Source organism: Apis laboriosa, unplaced genomic scaffold, assembly GCF_014066325.1.
Source record: "Apis laboriosa isolate Shangri-la unplaced genomic scaffold, ASM1406632v1 scaffold13_cov153, whole genome shotgun sequence".
NCBI classification, from domain to species: Eukaryota; Metazoa; Arthropoda; class Insecta; order Hymenoptera; family Apidae; genus Apis; species Apis laboriosa.
The window spans coordinates 5391633-5403725 of record NW_025221370.1 but is presented as its reverse complement, the minus strand read 5'-3'; the positions used below and the strand labels follow the sequence as shown (position 1 = coordinate 5403725).

General features: G+C 35.3%; 1 protein-coding gene across 3 annotated transcripts in view; it reads left to right on the top strand.

The window, feature by feature from the left end:
* LOC122721058 overlaps positions 1-12093 on the top strand; it is a 125501-nt gene that overhangs the window by 3546 nt on the left and 109862 nt on the right. Inside the window, exon 1 of one of the 3 annotated variants that reach the window (XM_043948277.1) lies at positions 7352-7692. The exons of the other annotated variants lie outside the window; for them this stretch is intronic. The gene's annotated coding sequence lies outside the window, so the exon portion shown is untranslated. Of the gene's footprint in view, positions 1-7351; positions 7693-12093 lie in introns of those variants that run through there. 3 annotated transcript variants of the gene reach the window in all.

The following is a 12093-nucleotide window of genomic DNA, read 5'->3' as shown; positions in this document are numbered from 1 at the left end:
ACTTGAAACGAAATAGCATTATAATAGAAACGAAAGATTTATTCTTACAAGAATCGTATTATTTCATTTTTAATTGTCAGATTAAACAATTGGAGTCTGAAAGAGCATCGAAGCGAATCCTTCAACGGAGATTGTTTAATTCTGAGGACCCTATTTCATTAAGGTTATCCTTTTTAGCATAGATTTAATTAATTCCTGTCAGTTCTTGGTCTAGATTGATGAAAAATTAAATTGCAACCATTCTTCTCTGGGAAATCTTCTTTATCGTTCCATGATACATCTGTAAATTAATTAGATTTTTCCAATGAATATCACACAAACGAACATTTGAACTTTTAAAGTAAAGTTCGAACTTTTTGTCAAATATTTTACTTTTGCAATATAATTCTTTTGCGATAATTATTTTTTAAATTAATCTATATATATCATTTCAAGTTAATTTCTTTCGTGTACGAAAGCATCGTAAGATTCTTTTCTTCGCTTTTTTCATTTCCAAGATCACCTATTATCGTGAGAAACTCGCTGGCGTAAGCGTTACTTCCTTTATTGCCCGGCCACAGATTGAGTAGCACTACTAGCATCAAGTAGAATCATCCGTCCACGATCGGCCAGAAGCAGTTTAAGGCTAATCTATTGATCCTAGATGCTTTGATCTTTAACTTTTTTCAACTTACGAGTAAATAATAAATTTAATAAGAACAATAAAAATTTTGCATTGCAATAATTTAAATTATAAAATTTATATCGTGAATTTCAACAATCTTCTCTCGTATAATCCTAATCTTTCTTATTTTAAATATTTTCAATTAATTTTATTATCCTTAGAATGCAAAATATTTAAGCCTTATCTTTTAATATATAAACACATTCGAGATTGCGCTCGTTTTTTCTCCCTCCATCGATTGTTTTTTCTCGAAATTCAGAATATTATATCATCTCGATATCATCTAAACATTTTTCACAGGATCAGTGTATATTCCTGATTCATTCTTTAGCGAGGATGTCGATTATTGCCTCATCTTTGAGGAAACCACTGAACGAGAAGGAAGAGGAAAGAAATAAAGGATCGTATAATGTAAAAATAGAAGGGAAGTCTTCATTTTTCATTTTTTATTTTTCTTGAAATGTTGCCGGAAAATCGTGTATTCTATCGTGACGACGTTCCTTCCTTTTTGTCTCCCTTTGAGTCCCGTTTTTCTGAAGAATGGTCTCTGAATTTTCCTGAAACTGAACTCATTGTTGCCAACTTGACTTCGCGTAAAAGACTAAAATTAGAAACGTTTGAAACATTTTTGAACATCGGAGAAACGATCAAAATTCGGGATAAAAATTATTCACAAATGATATATTCGATGATATATTTTAATATGAGAACGAGAGGTATTTTATTTCACATTATCGTTGATTAAACAATAATTAGATACTTAATAAGTCAAACGGGAAACTAATTCAACCACTCGATGAATGATTGAAAGCATATTCGTCGTTTATTCCAAACAAAGTAAACTCTTCGTAAAATCGGTAGGAGATCTCGGATTCCGTAGTAACGAGGGCATAGAAGGAAAGATCAACAGAAATGCGATCAATAAAAGAGTTGGAGAACACATAAAGGAATTTGAAAAGCAATTTTCGTTCTATTTTACAGCAGAATATTACATTTTAAGTAGGACAAGGAAGCGGAGCAAACAAAAATGCTTATGCGACAATGTTAACATAGAGCCGATGCCCATCAATTACCAATAATACTATCACAATCGTGAACATTATAGAAAAAAGAAAAGATGAAAATAAAGTAAAAAAAAAGAATAATTCCCTCGAGCCTGCTACTTAACTCGACCAAAAGAAAAGAAGAGGGAAAGTAAAAGAAAACAAGAATTTTACGAAAAAAAAAAAGCGAACAGTTACAATAGATTCGTAAAGCAATAATAGAGCCGGTAATTCGGAATGAGAGATTGTACGAGTTCCGTTATCGGGAAATTTGTTCATTTTTCCCGATTAAAAAAAAAAGAGAGAGAGAGAAAGGCTTCTCACAATGGCGATAAAAAGAAAAGCGGAAAGAAAAAACAGGGGGCAAGGTGAGAATCAGAAGGGGTTAAAGTAGCGAGCAACGATGTTAGAACTATCCAGCAGACGTGGACGGTCTGTGTGCTCCGGCCGCGGAGGCTGCGCGGAAAAATCGATAGCCAACGCCAACCGACGGCGTCGTCGTCGACGGCGGTGGTGGCGGCGGCGGCGGCGACGGTAACGGTAGCCTGTGGTGGCGGTGGTGGTAGGTAGTATTGGTGGTGGTGGTGGTGGTAGTGGTGGTGGTGGTTGCGAGTAGCGCGATAGAGTCGGATGGTGCAGTCAACGTTGGGACCGGTAGCCCAAAAGACACACGCGGATCTCACGCGTTCTCTTCACACCCCTCTCGTCGAGCACCCCCTTCTGACACCTCTTACATCTTGGAACGGTCGTACGGCCCTGAAAGAAACGTGGCGTGATACGAACTACATATTTTCTCTTTCTCTCTCTCTCTCTCTCTTTCTCTATCTCTTTCTTTCTCTCCCTTCTTAGGACACGCTCCAAGTCCGCAGGCAAACGAACACGTAGGAGCCGTATACATATCGGCCATGGTGCTCGTTTACCGGGCCGAGTGGTGGGTGTGTGATAAAAATATAATGCTGGTGACGCGCGTGACACGATACAACGCGATATGACAGTTCCTTCGGTTCTTTCGTCGTCGTACCCCTGCTGCGTATGGATTCGCGTGTGACCAGACGATAAACGCAATGTTGTGACGCGTGACGTGACACCGCGCACCGGTCCGCACACGGCGTTTCAATGCTCAGGGACGTTGCCACTGTTCCTTCGCCTCCTCTTCTCTCGCGCACATCCGAGCATGGATGATAAATGCTCGAGCGAACGGTAAATGCCATCCCGGGACCCGAATTTATCGATTTTTCGTACACACGCGTATTATTTGATCGGTATATGTGATTTATTCTACGTTCGGATAATCGGTGTGCTCGTTTTCGGTGTAACGTTTTCGTTGTTCACCAGGATTTTCCATTTTCACATTTCCGTGTCACAGGTTCTCGCAGAAATATGACGCTACCGCTACGCGCCTTTTTGAGGACAATGACCCCGTGCACCTTGCTTTCTTCCTAGTGTGTCTGACGTTCGTTGCTGATTTTAACGTTTTACTTTTTTACTTACCTTTTCGATCCATTTCTTCGAACAACGAACATTTTCTACGGAATATTATTTTCGAATGTTTCGATTATACTCGGAAACGGAATAATTTTCATTTTACCGACATATACGTTATACGATTTCGCATTTAGTACGGTACGTGCACGGAAAAATCGTACGTGTATCTTCCAATTGTACCGTGACATTATACGACAAAAACTTTATGCGATACTTTTAACAATGCCACACGGTATACGACACTAAAGTCATTAGTAACGTTCCAACTAGACCGAATGCGGTTTTTGCGGTACTTCAATTTCAGTGGGTACATGTATATAGCGTTATTTATAGTTTGCAATTTGTCGCGTTGAAACTAAATCTCTCTTTAAACATACGCAATGATGCGTGTTTATAGACGTACCGTTGAAATAACACCACGTTCTTTTTGTTTTTTCTTTCGATTGTTTGCTTTGCATAATTCCTAGTGCAATCTATAACGTATAAGCAGACAAAAAATACAGAGATAATATTTTTATCTGATCACAATCTCTACCAAGTATTTCGTTTTTTTTTTTTTTTTTTTTTTTTACAACGTAATATCATCGTCTGATCGTAAAATTGATTATTTTTCTCCCGCAATTTGATTTCATCTTATGAAATCTTACACGTATATGCCACCTACGTTTCCCTATTGTGATTTCCCTCTCTCGTCGCACGAGCATATTAATCAGTGTTGTGGTTTACTACAATGCATTCCAACATGCATAACACTGAAATATTCTCCTTTATGTTCTCCCCTTCTTCCATCATTCTTTTACTCTGTGTCACTTCTCTGCCTCAAGAGCAATCCTCTACTCTTGTCGAGTCTACTCCAACGTATCCCTGTGTACAGGCTAACGTAAGAATGAAAGGTTAAAAGCATTACGAGCCGTAAGTTCTATACAATTATTATTTTTCCACTCTTAGCTAATTGTAACACCGGAAAATTGTTCTATCGAAATCTAATTGTCGTTCAATTTTCATTGCACGTTTCTTTAAAATCATTCCACTCTATCTGTTCTTTACAATTTATAAATTCGATCGTCCAATTGTGATCACTAGATCGATTTTACTTTTACATTTTTCATTTATTCCACGTAACAGTGACGATCTTAAACAATCCCAGCATCCCCAAATTGTTCCCTTTGAGCGAGTTGTCGACATTCGGTATGCCGAGATACATGACACATCACTTTGATCAGTAAATTGACTCGATGGACTCGTAGTAATTAGCACACGGATCTTAATTCACTCGGTGAATCGATCAACTTGACCAACAAGGAATTTCAAATATTTTCATCGTCTTCATTTTATATTCTTCGACGTTTTCAACTATTTTCCAGTTAATCCAATCGTCTTCATAATTCATCTACTTCGCCTCAAGTGATTAATTTTAATAATATGATCGATACTGCAGATCTTCCATCTCGTTCCCTCGTAATTCTCTAACCTCCATTTTCTTTCCAAAATTATCTTCCTTCTACACTTGATGATAGTGTTCTCTCTTTCTCTCTCTCTTTCTCTATCTCTTATTTCGCGGATTAATCTTACCAGTAAGGTGATTATAAAATTTTTCAACTATTTCATTCCTCGCGTATCTCCTCAAGAATTGTCGCTCGCGGTTACGTCGCTCGCTTGCGAATATTATTCTCGAATTTATACCGTATCTTTCCCTTTGTGTTTCATCCCGGTGATTGGCCAGAATATTTCGAATAGTTTGCGGTTGTATCACGGCATCGAGTTTCTGATATAGGTATCGCGATGCAAAACATATTCCATGCTCCATATTTGGAGGAAAAATTCCGAGACGCTTCGATAAAATCAATTTCGTTTCGGATATGGAACAATGTTCGACGTTATTCGTCGCCTGAACGAAATTCTGTTACATAAACTATTTTACAGTTGATGCGCATAACGTGTTCATAGACGAAAACTCGCTTTTTTTTTGCATTTCGATTTTATTCGCTTTGGTGTTCGACTCGAAGTCAGGGAATATCAAGCTTATTTTGATCGATAACTCTCTTTCCCGGGATATCATCCCCGGGGGGTAAGTTGATCAAAATATTCGAGTAAGCGAGATTTAATTTTTGTTCCAACTTGGCAACTTAATTTGATGTTTTTCACTTTCCTCGAGCACACGCTTCTCCATCATAATACGATACGGCAAACATTAAATTGATGGACGGCGTTGAAAGCGCGATAAAATTTTCTATTTTTTATTTCTAGCTTCCCTTTTTAATATTCCTCCGTTACGATGTACGAAAAAAAAAAAAAAAGAAAGAAAAAACATCAGATATTCTCTAAGATAAGAAACTTCGTAATTCTTCCCTTCGAGAAATCTACGTCCCTCGATATTTTTAAAAATAAAGTAGAAAAGTCTCGTGGAAAAGACCATCGTTCTTCCTTTCTTATGTTCGCGAAGTTTAACCGGAAACGTTGTATTCCAACGTGAAATAATAATCGAATTGAAAAATTGTAGCTGGGAAAACGCGACAACCGGGGATGGAAAATTTTTCGTTTATTTTCCAGCAGGTCGATACCTTGTTATCGGAAAGCACTAGTCATTCTGATAAAACTGTATGGCGGATATCGAGATAAATTACGAAACAGAGCCTCCATTCCGACCTATATGATTTTTACAAGAATATACGACGATAGTTTCCATTTTTGTTACAGCGAGAAAAGGCACGACCTTAATCGTAAAATCATCGTATCGTGAACGAAATCTTGCTTCATGGAAAATGGATCATATACGAAATTCATTCGTGCTAGCATCTTCGATCCTCTTATAACCAGATTCTTTCTTTATCCATCTTCCATTAAAATCGAATATCCCTTGTCAAAAATGTAATTACGCGGGTATCAGGTGTTCGTACACACATTTTCTCACGTTCTCATATTTTCCTCTGTCGTATATCTCGTGTCTCTCCGCTAATGCGCCCGTGCCATCGACGTGGTGCTCGAGGTGTGTGTTGGGATAGGAAAATGTATAAATCTACTAGTGATTTATACAACGAAGGGTTGTTGAAAAGACGCGGAAGAAAAACGCGCGTGCTCGGCGACGCGGGAAAGCCTTGGCGGAAAATTCACTTTCATTTTTCTTCTTTTTTCATATATTCTCGTATATTCGCTCTCTTTCTTTCTCTCTTTCTCTCTTTCTTCCCCTCTTGTATATACCGTGAAATGTTAGACTCAAACAACTAGACTAATGACCGAGCTTTGAAAATCTCGCGATATTTCTCTCCATCGTAAAGTTACCTCTTTTTGTCTGTCTCTCTCTGCTTATATCTCGTTTCTCCGAAATATTTTAAATATGTCTTATTTAAAGGGATCCTTTTATTTCGAGAGAAAATTGTGTACTGTTTTCTCACGAATTTATAACTTCCATCTTGCTTATCTTGTTGTTTGAAAAAATAGGTGCAGTTCTCCTCGACGAAAGTACGCAAGTAAATCGCATACTTGCAAAATTTGGAGGATTATCGATCGAATATATTTATATCAAGTTTGTTACAAAGGATAATCAATGCTACGCGAACTAGTGAAATTTAAAAAGGAAAAACGAGAACAGAGTTAAGTCCGTGTAGCACAAGCGTTGGTGATCCCGTGGCAACGAGTGAGATTCTCCCGCAGAGCAATAAAGTGCAGCTTTTTATTTTCCACTTTTTAGGACGAGCATTCAAAGTGGAAAAAGATTGTGTCGGACTAATCCGCGATTTCTGTATGGCGGTAAAAAAAAAAAAAAAAGAGCAACAATGAAAATCCGTGGAACTATGTGTGTTCGATGAGAGATTTAGCCGAGGAATTTCCACATTGAATCGTGTTTTTTTTTTTTTTTTTTGGTAACACGCATTGGTTTTTATTTCTACGTTATGTACACGCTGTTGCGTGTCATCGCGCGAGTGAAATTTTTCGATCAAAAGATTTGGAGATTCGTCGAGATCGATTGGCGTTGATCCGATAATTATTTGGGAATGGACGTTGTTTCACCGTGGAAAAGAAGGATGGAGAAGAGAAACTCGACATTTTCGAGGACAACGGGAAGAGGCGATCGTTCTTTCAATTTTTGTGATCATCGGCTCAACGCATCGCTCGACAATGAATACTTGGAATTTGAAGAGGCGTCGTTTCTTTGTGATGAAGTGAACAACGTTTTCGAAAATAATCGTCGATCGAGTTGCTTTGACAAGAATCTATATATAAATATTTGTATGGAAATTGAATGAACAGATCGAGTGTTCGAAATATGCATGAAAAAGGATAAAATTCTCGTTGGGATTCTTCCGTATCCGAATCTTTAATCGAAGAAGATTATACTATATGGAAGATGAAAAATATTCGAAGAATCGTTATGTTGGAAAGACATTATATTTACTCTTAACGAAATCGCATGGAATTCAAAGGAGATTCCAAAATTTTGGGGAAAAACATGGACAATAAACATGGAATTGGCGAAAAGAACAAAGAAAAGAAGCGTGTGAGGTGAGTCATAGAGGTCAACGTTATTAAAATTATAAAGTTTTAGATACTAGTTTTGCAAATGAACTTTAAAACTCTCCAAAGAGGGAATAATTAATTTCTCTTACGGTATATTATAACTGTTTACAATTACAAATACAGCGATTACAAACTGAAATCGCTTTTTTTTAAGTGCATTGTTTCTATCTCCAGTAGAACAACAGCAACTATGATCACATCACATCAAACAACCGTTATTCATCCGAAAATGTTTTTCTGTGAAGAGAACTCAAAGACGCGATAAATTATGAAGTTAGATAATTTTCTCGACAACAACGATAAAAAAAAAGAGGGGGGAGGAAGTTAGTTTGACTCGAGGCAAATTTTCTTTAGATAGAAAAAAGAAAAAAAAAAAAAAAGAAAAGAAAAGAAAAAAAGAACGACGAACCGCCTTGACCTCGTTCTACTTTTTTTTATAACACGTTGCACACGTTGCACAGCTTCTTTGCTAGACGTAGGCACCTCGGAAAGACGAATACACCCCCTCCCCCCCACCTTCGTTTCTTCTTCGCTCGTTCTTTGCCAAAAGCCTTGTCGACCTCTCGAGGGCGACGACCCGGTTATCTATTAACCAGCGGATTTATTCCCCTTTCCATGCTTTCGTTTTACTCGAGAATGCTAAATGGAAGATTGTAAAAAATTTTACTCTTCCACGGTATGAATGAATACGAGCTCCTTGCCTCTCTTTCATGTAAAAAGGGCGCATTGTATTTCTACTTATGGATATTTCAACTAGTAAATACGGTGAAACATCGATTATTCCGAATTAATCAGAAGAGAAGAATCCATTTATAGAGATAGGCGGTTTTTGATAATCGATTAGAAAAATTTATATATAGCATGTGACATAACTAGAAAGAAAGAATTTTCGAATAAGAATGTTATTACATAAAGGAAGATTATATAGATGAACGAAATACATTGTAAAAACATAAATTAATCGTTTTTGTTACGAAATGTAGAAATTCGCATTTGCATAATCGAAATTTAGATGATCGTTCTATTGTAAATATATTTACTACGATTTATAGTATATCAAAAGTAACATTACAACGAACAACGTATTTTGGATAAAGCAGAGGAAGGAAAAAAGTAATCCTCATATTTATCGTTTTTACCTTTTATAATCGTTTGTCATTCCGCTCTATTTGATCCGAAATGTCGGATTTGGAACAGCCTTATTGGGAGGGAATTTACGTGTCCTGTTTTTGTTACGGTTCTCCGTTTATTTTTCGCAATATATACACCTCCTTTGCTAAGCTGTTGGGCAACGGTTAATAAACTTAACGATCCTGCACGATTGTAATTATAAGGACAATTTAATCGTCGATAAAACGTAAAGAAGAACAAAAGCATCGCGATAATTTTTACCCAAAAGCTTCGTCGTGTTTTATTTTCTCAAGTCGTTTGCGTTTGGTAAATTTTACATTTTCTTTTATTTTCCGCGATCGAAGCATCGTTTTTACAACGTAAAGTTTTACAATAAACATTGCACAGCCGAAAAACAAATATTTATCACTGTAGCTTTATTCATTCTTCATTTGATGGACCTGTTTCGCTCGTATTGTACACCCACATCCGGTATTGCGTAATTCGCGTGATTAAATCTGCGAATTAATTTAAGGAGAGAGTTAAAGATAAATCGAAATCTGATTTTTAGATTTGTAAAATTCGAATCCAAAACTTAATGACAAAATTAACCAAATTTAAAATGTCTTTTCTTTTTCTTCTTGTTGAAATCTGAAATCAGCTTATGATAGAGATCAATAGATAACAATAGATAACAATAATTATTCTTTTAATTTGCCAGACGTTTAATTTTTATGTTTTATCTTTTCTTCGTATAAGATACTAATTATGGATAATAATAAAATCGTTTCAAGTATTTTTGGAAAAAGAATCTTTAAAAAATGTATAAATTATCTATGTGGATATTAAATTTTTAATATTTCATTCAATTCTATATGATACATGTTATCATATAGTGTGAGTTTCTATTACGAATGATCTGTGAATGGGAAAGCCATTTGTACATATCAATAAATTAGGTTTACTAATGTATCATGATAATTAAGAGGAAATGTAGATACTATTAAATAACCTTTAACTGGTAGATTCGCACAATGATAGTTAGTATAATCATAATTGTACCTATATCTCGAACATCTGATCCAAATAATCGAAGGATTATTCATATTTGTACATACGATTATAATATTAAGTGGTGTATGTTAATTAAAATTAATATTCAATGATGTTGAATTTTATGCAAATTCAAAGTTGGATCATTGAAAGTTAATGAAAGAAATCTGATTGATATATGAATGATATTATCATTTTATTAATATTCATTTTGCTGAATTGCATACTCTATTTCGATGCATCATTAAATCTGTTTAACTTGTCCTCGTTTTCGATTTTTTTTTTTTTTAACATTACTCTTATTATTCTGATTAAAATAACGTTATATATAATTGAAGTACGAGTCCTTTAAATTATAACAGGAAGAGATACGGAATTCCGTTTATTATTATTTGAAACGCAAATTTCATGTAATTTTCAGTACCTTGTTTCCCATGTAATAGTAATATTTTATATATTACGATTCGTGCAATTTCCATGTAATTCATTCTTTTCTCTGAATCATAATTTAATTTGCAATTAATAATAATTAAACTTGATATAATAATCTTTACATTGCACGTGTTTTAAAATAAAAAGATTTTGAGATATTTCTTACATTTGATCGAAAAATTAAGTAACGTTTTACGAAAGATATTGGTATATTCATAAAAAATCTGTGTATTAAAAATTTTACAAAAAGATTTATACCAAATGTCAAAAAATTATAAGGGAGATGCAAAAGATATCTTAGATACATTTGAGAGAGAGAGAGAGGGAGGGAGAAACAGATTAATCAGGAAACACATTAATGATAACGAATGCAACTACGTTAGCAGTAGATAATATTATAATTTCAACGCCATCTCGTTACATGCAGTACATATTACATTAAACAAGAGAAGCTTTTACCAGTCTAATCCAAAACCGTCACCGAAGAGATTATCGTCAACTACCTGCATCGTCGCGTCTGCTCGTCATAATCGTTTATTCAGGATGTAGTTTGAACTTTGGACAAATTTATGAAACAACCTCCGAAAGGAAAGTAGAAGTACGTTTTTTATTTAAAATTATCCGCTAAAACGCGTCTACATACGATCAGTATGCACGTATGCATATGCAATGCCGTATATACATATTTTAAAGAAATCCTATTTGTAGTTCCTATCCGTAGTTTTAGTTAATTAGCTCCGAGTGCAATGACCAGACTAGTGTCAACGGGGAGCTGCAAGGGTATTTTTGCGCCGCCAATCAGGTTAATAACGTTTCCCTCGACTATTGGCAAGAATCGCGTGTGCACAAACGTATCTGGTTCACGTGTGTACACGTACACATCTACGGCCAATCTCATTAAAGGAGCCAATTGTTTCCAACTCATATTCAAAGTTGCATTCGTAGAGGCATACCATAGCTTTCCGTTTTGCACGTCAATTCCTTCCCACTTGCCGCGAAAATGAATGGGAAGACGTCAACGACGTTGGGAAAATAAAATTATCGTCGTCGGACGATGGTTTCCACGACCGAATAGAAAACCGGTTTTTAAGCCCCTCTTTCAATTCCATGGGTTACCATCCCCCTCGTCGTTCTCGTCTTCTTTGAAAAATTCTAAAGTCATCATTATTGTGGAGCGAGTTTACAATGTTACGGGGAAGGAAATACTTTTTTCTATAGTGGATGTATTTCGTTGCGATACAATTAAAAAAGAAAAAAGAAAGAAAGAATCAAAGAAAAGATTAAAAAATTAATACGTTATCTTTAAATAGCGTATCAAATTAATTATGCTTCTTTATTTTTCTTTACTTTTCTTCAACGAGAAAATTGAGAAAATTCAATCAATTTGCTCTGTCAGAGATTGCGCTTTTCAAAAACGAATATCTGAAATATTTTACGATTCAACTATCGTAAATTATCTCTTTTTTGATAGCGTTTTGTTGAGATTTATTGAGGGTCAAAATGCATTTCATCAAAGGAGATGAATGAAAATCGGCAATTTTCTGATGAAATTTTCTGACGAAAATATCCATCGTTTATAATAGCACGATATTCCAATCGATTTCAGTGTATTCTCTGATTATCTTTTCGATTCTTTTTTTTTTTTTTTTTTTAAATTTGAATTTGAAATTTCATCGTGATTTATAATAATCATATTAGAATATTATCATTCCGATTCAATAAATCAAATTCGATCAATGGATTTATAAATAACACACTTAACGGATAGAAATAAATCATCAAATGTTGTAA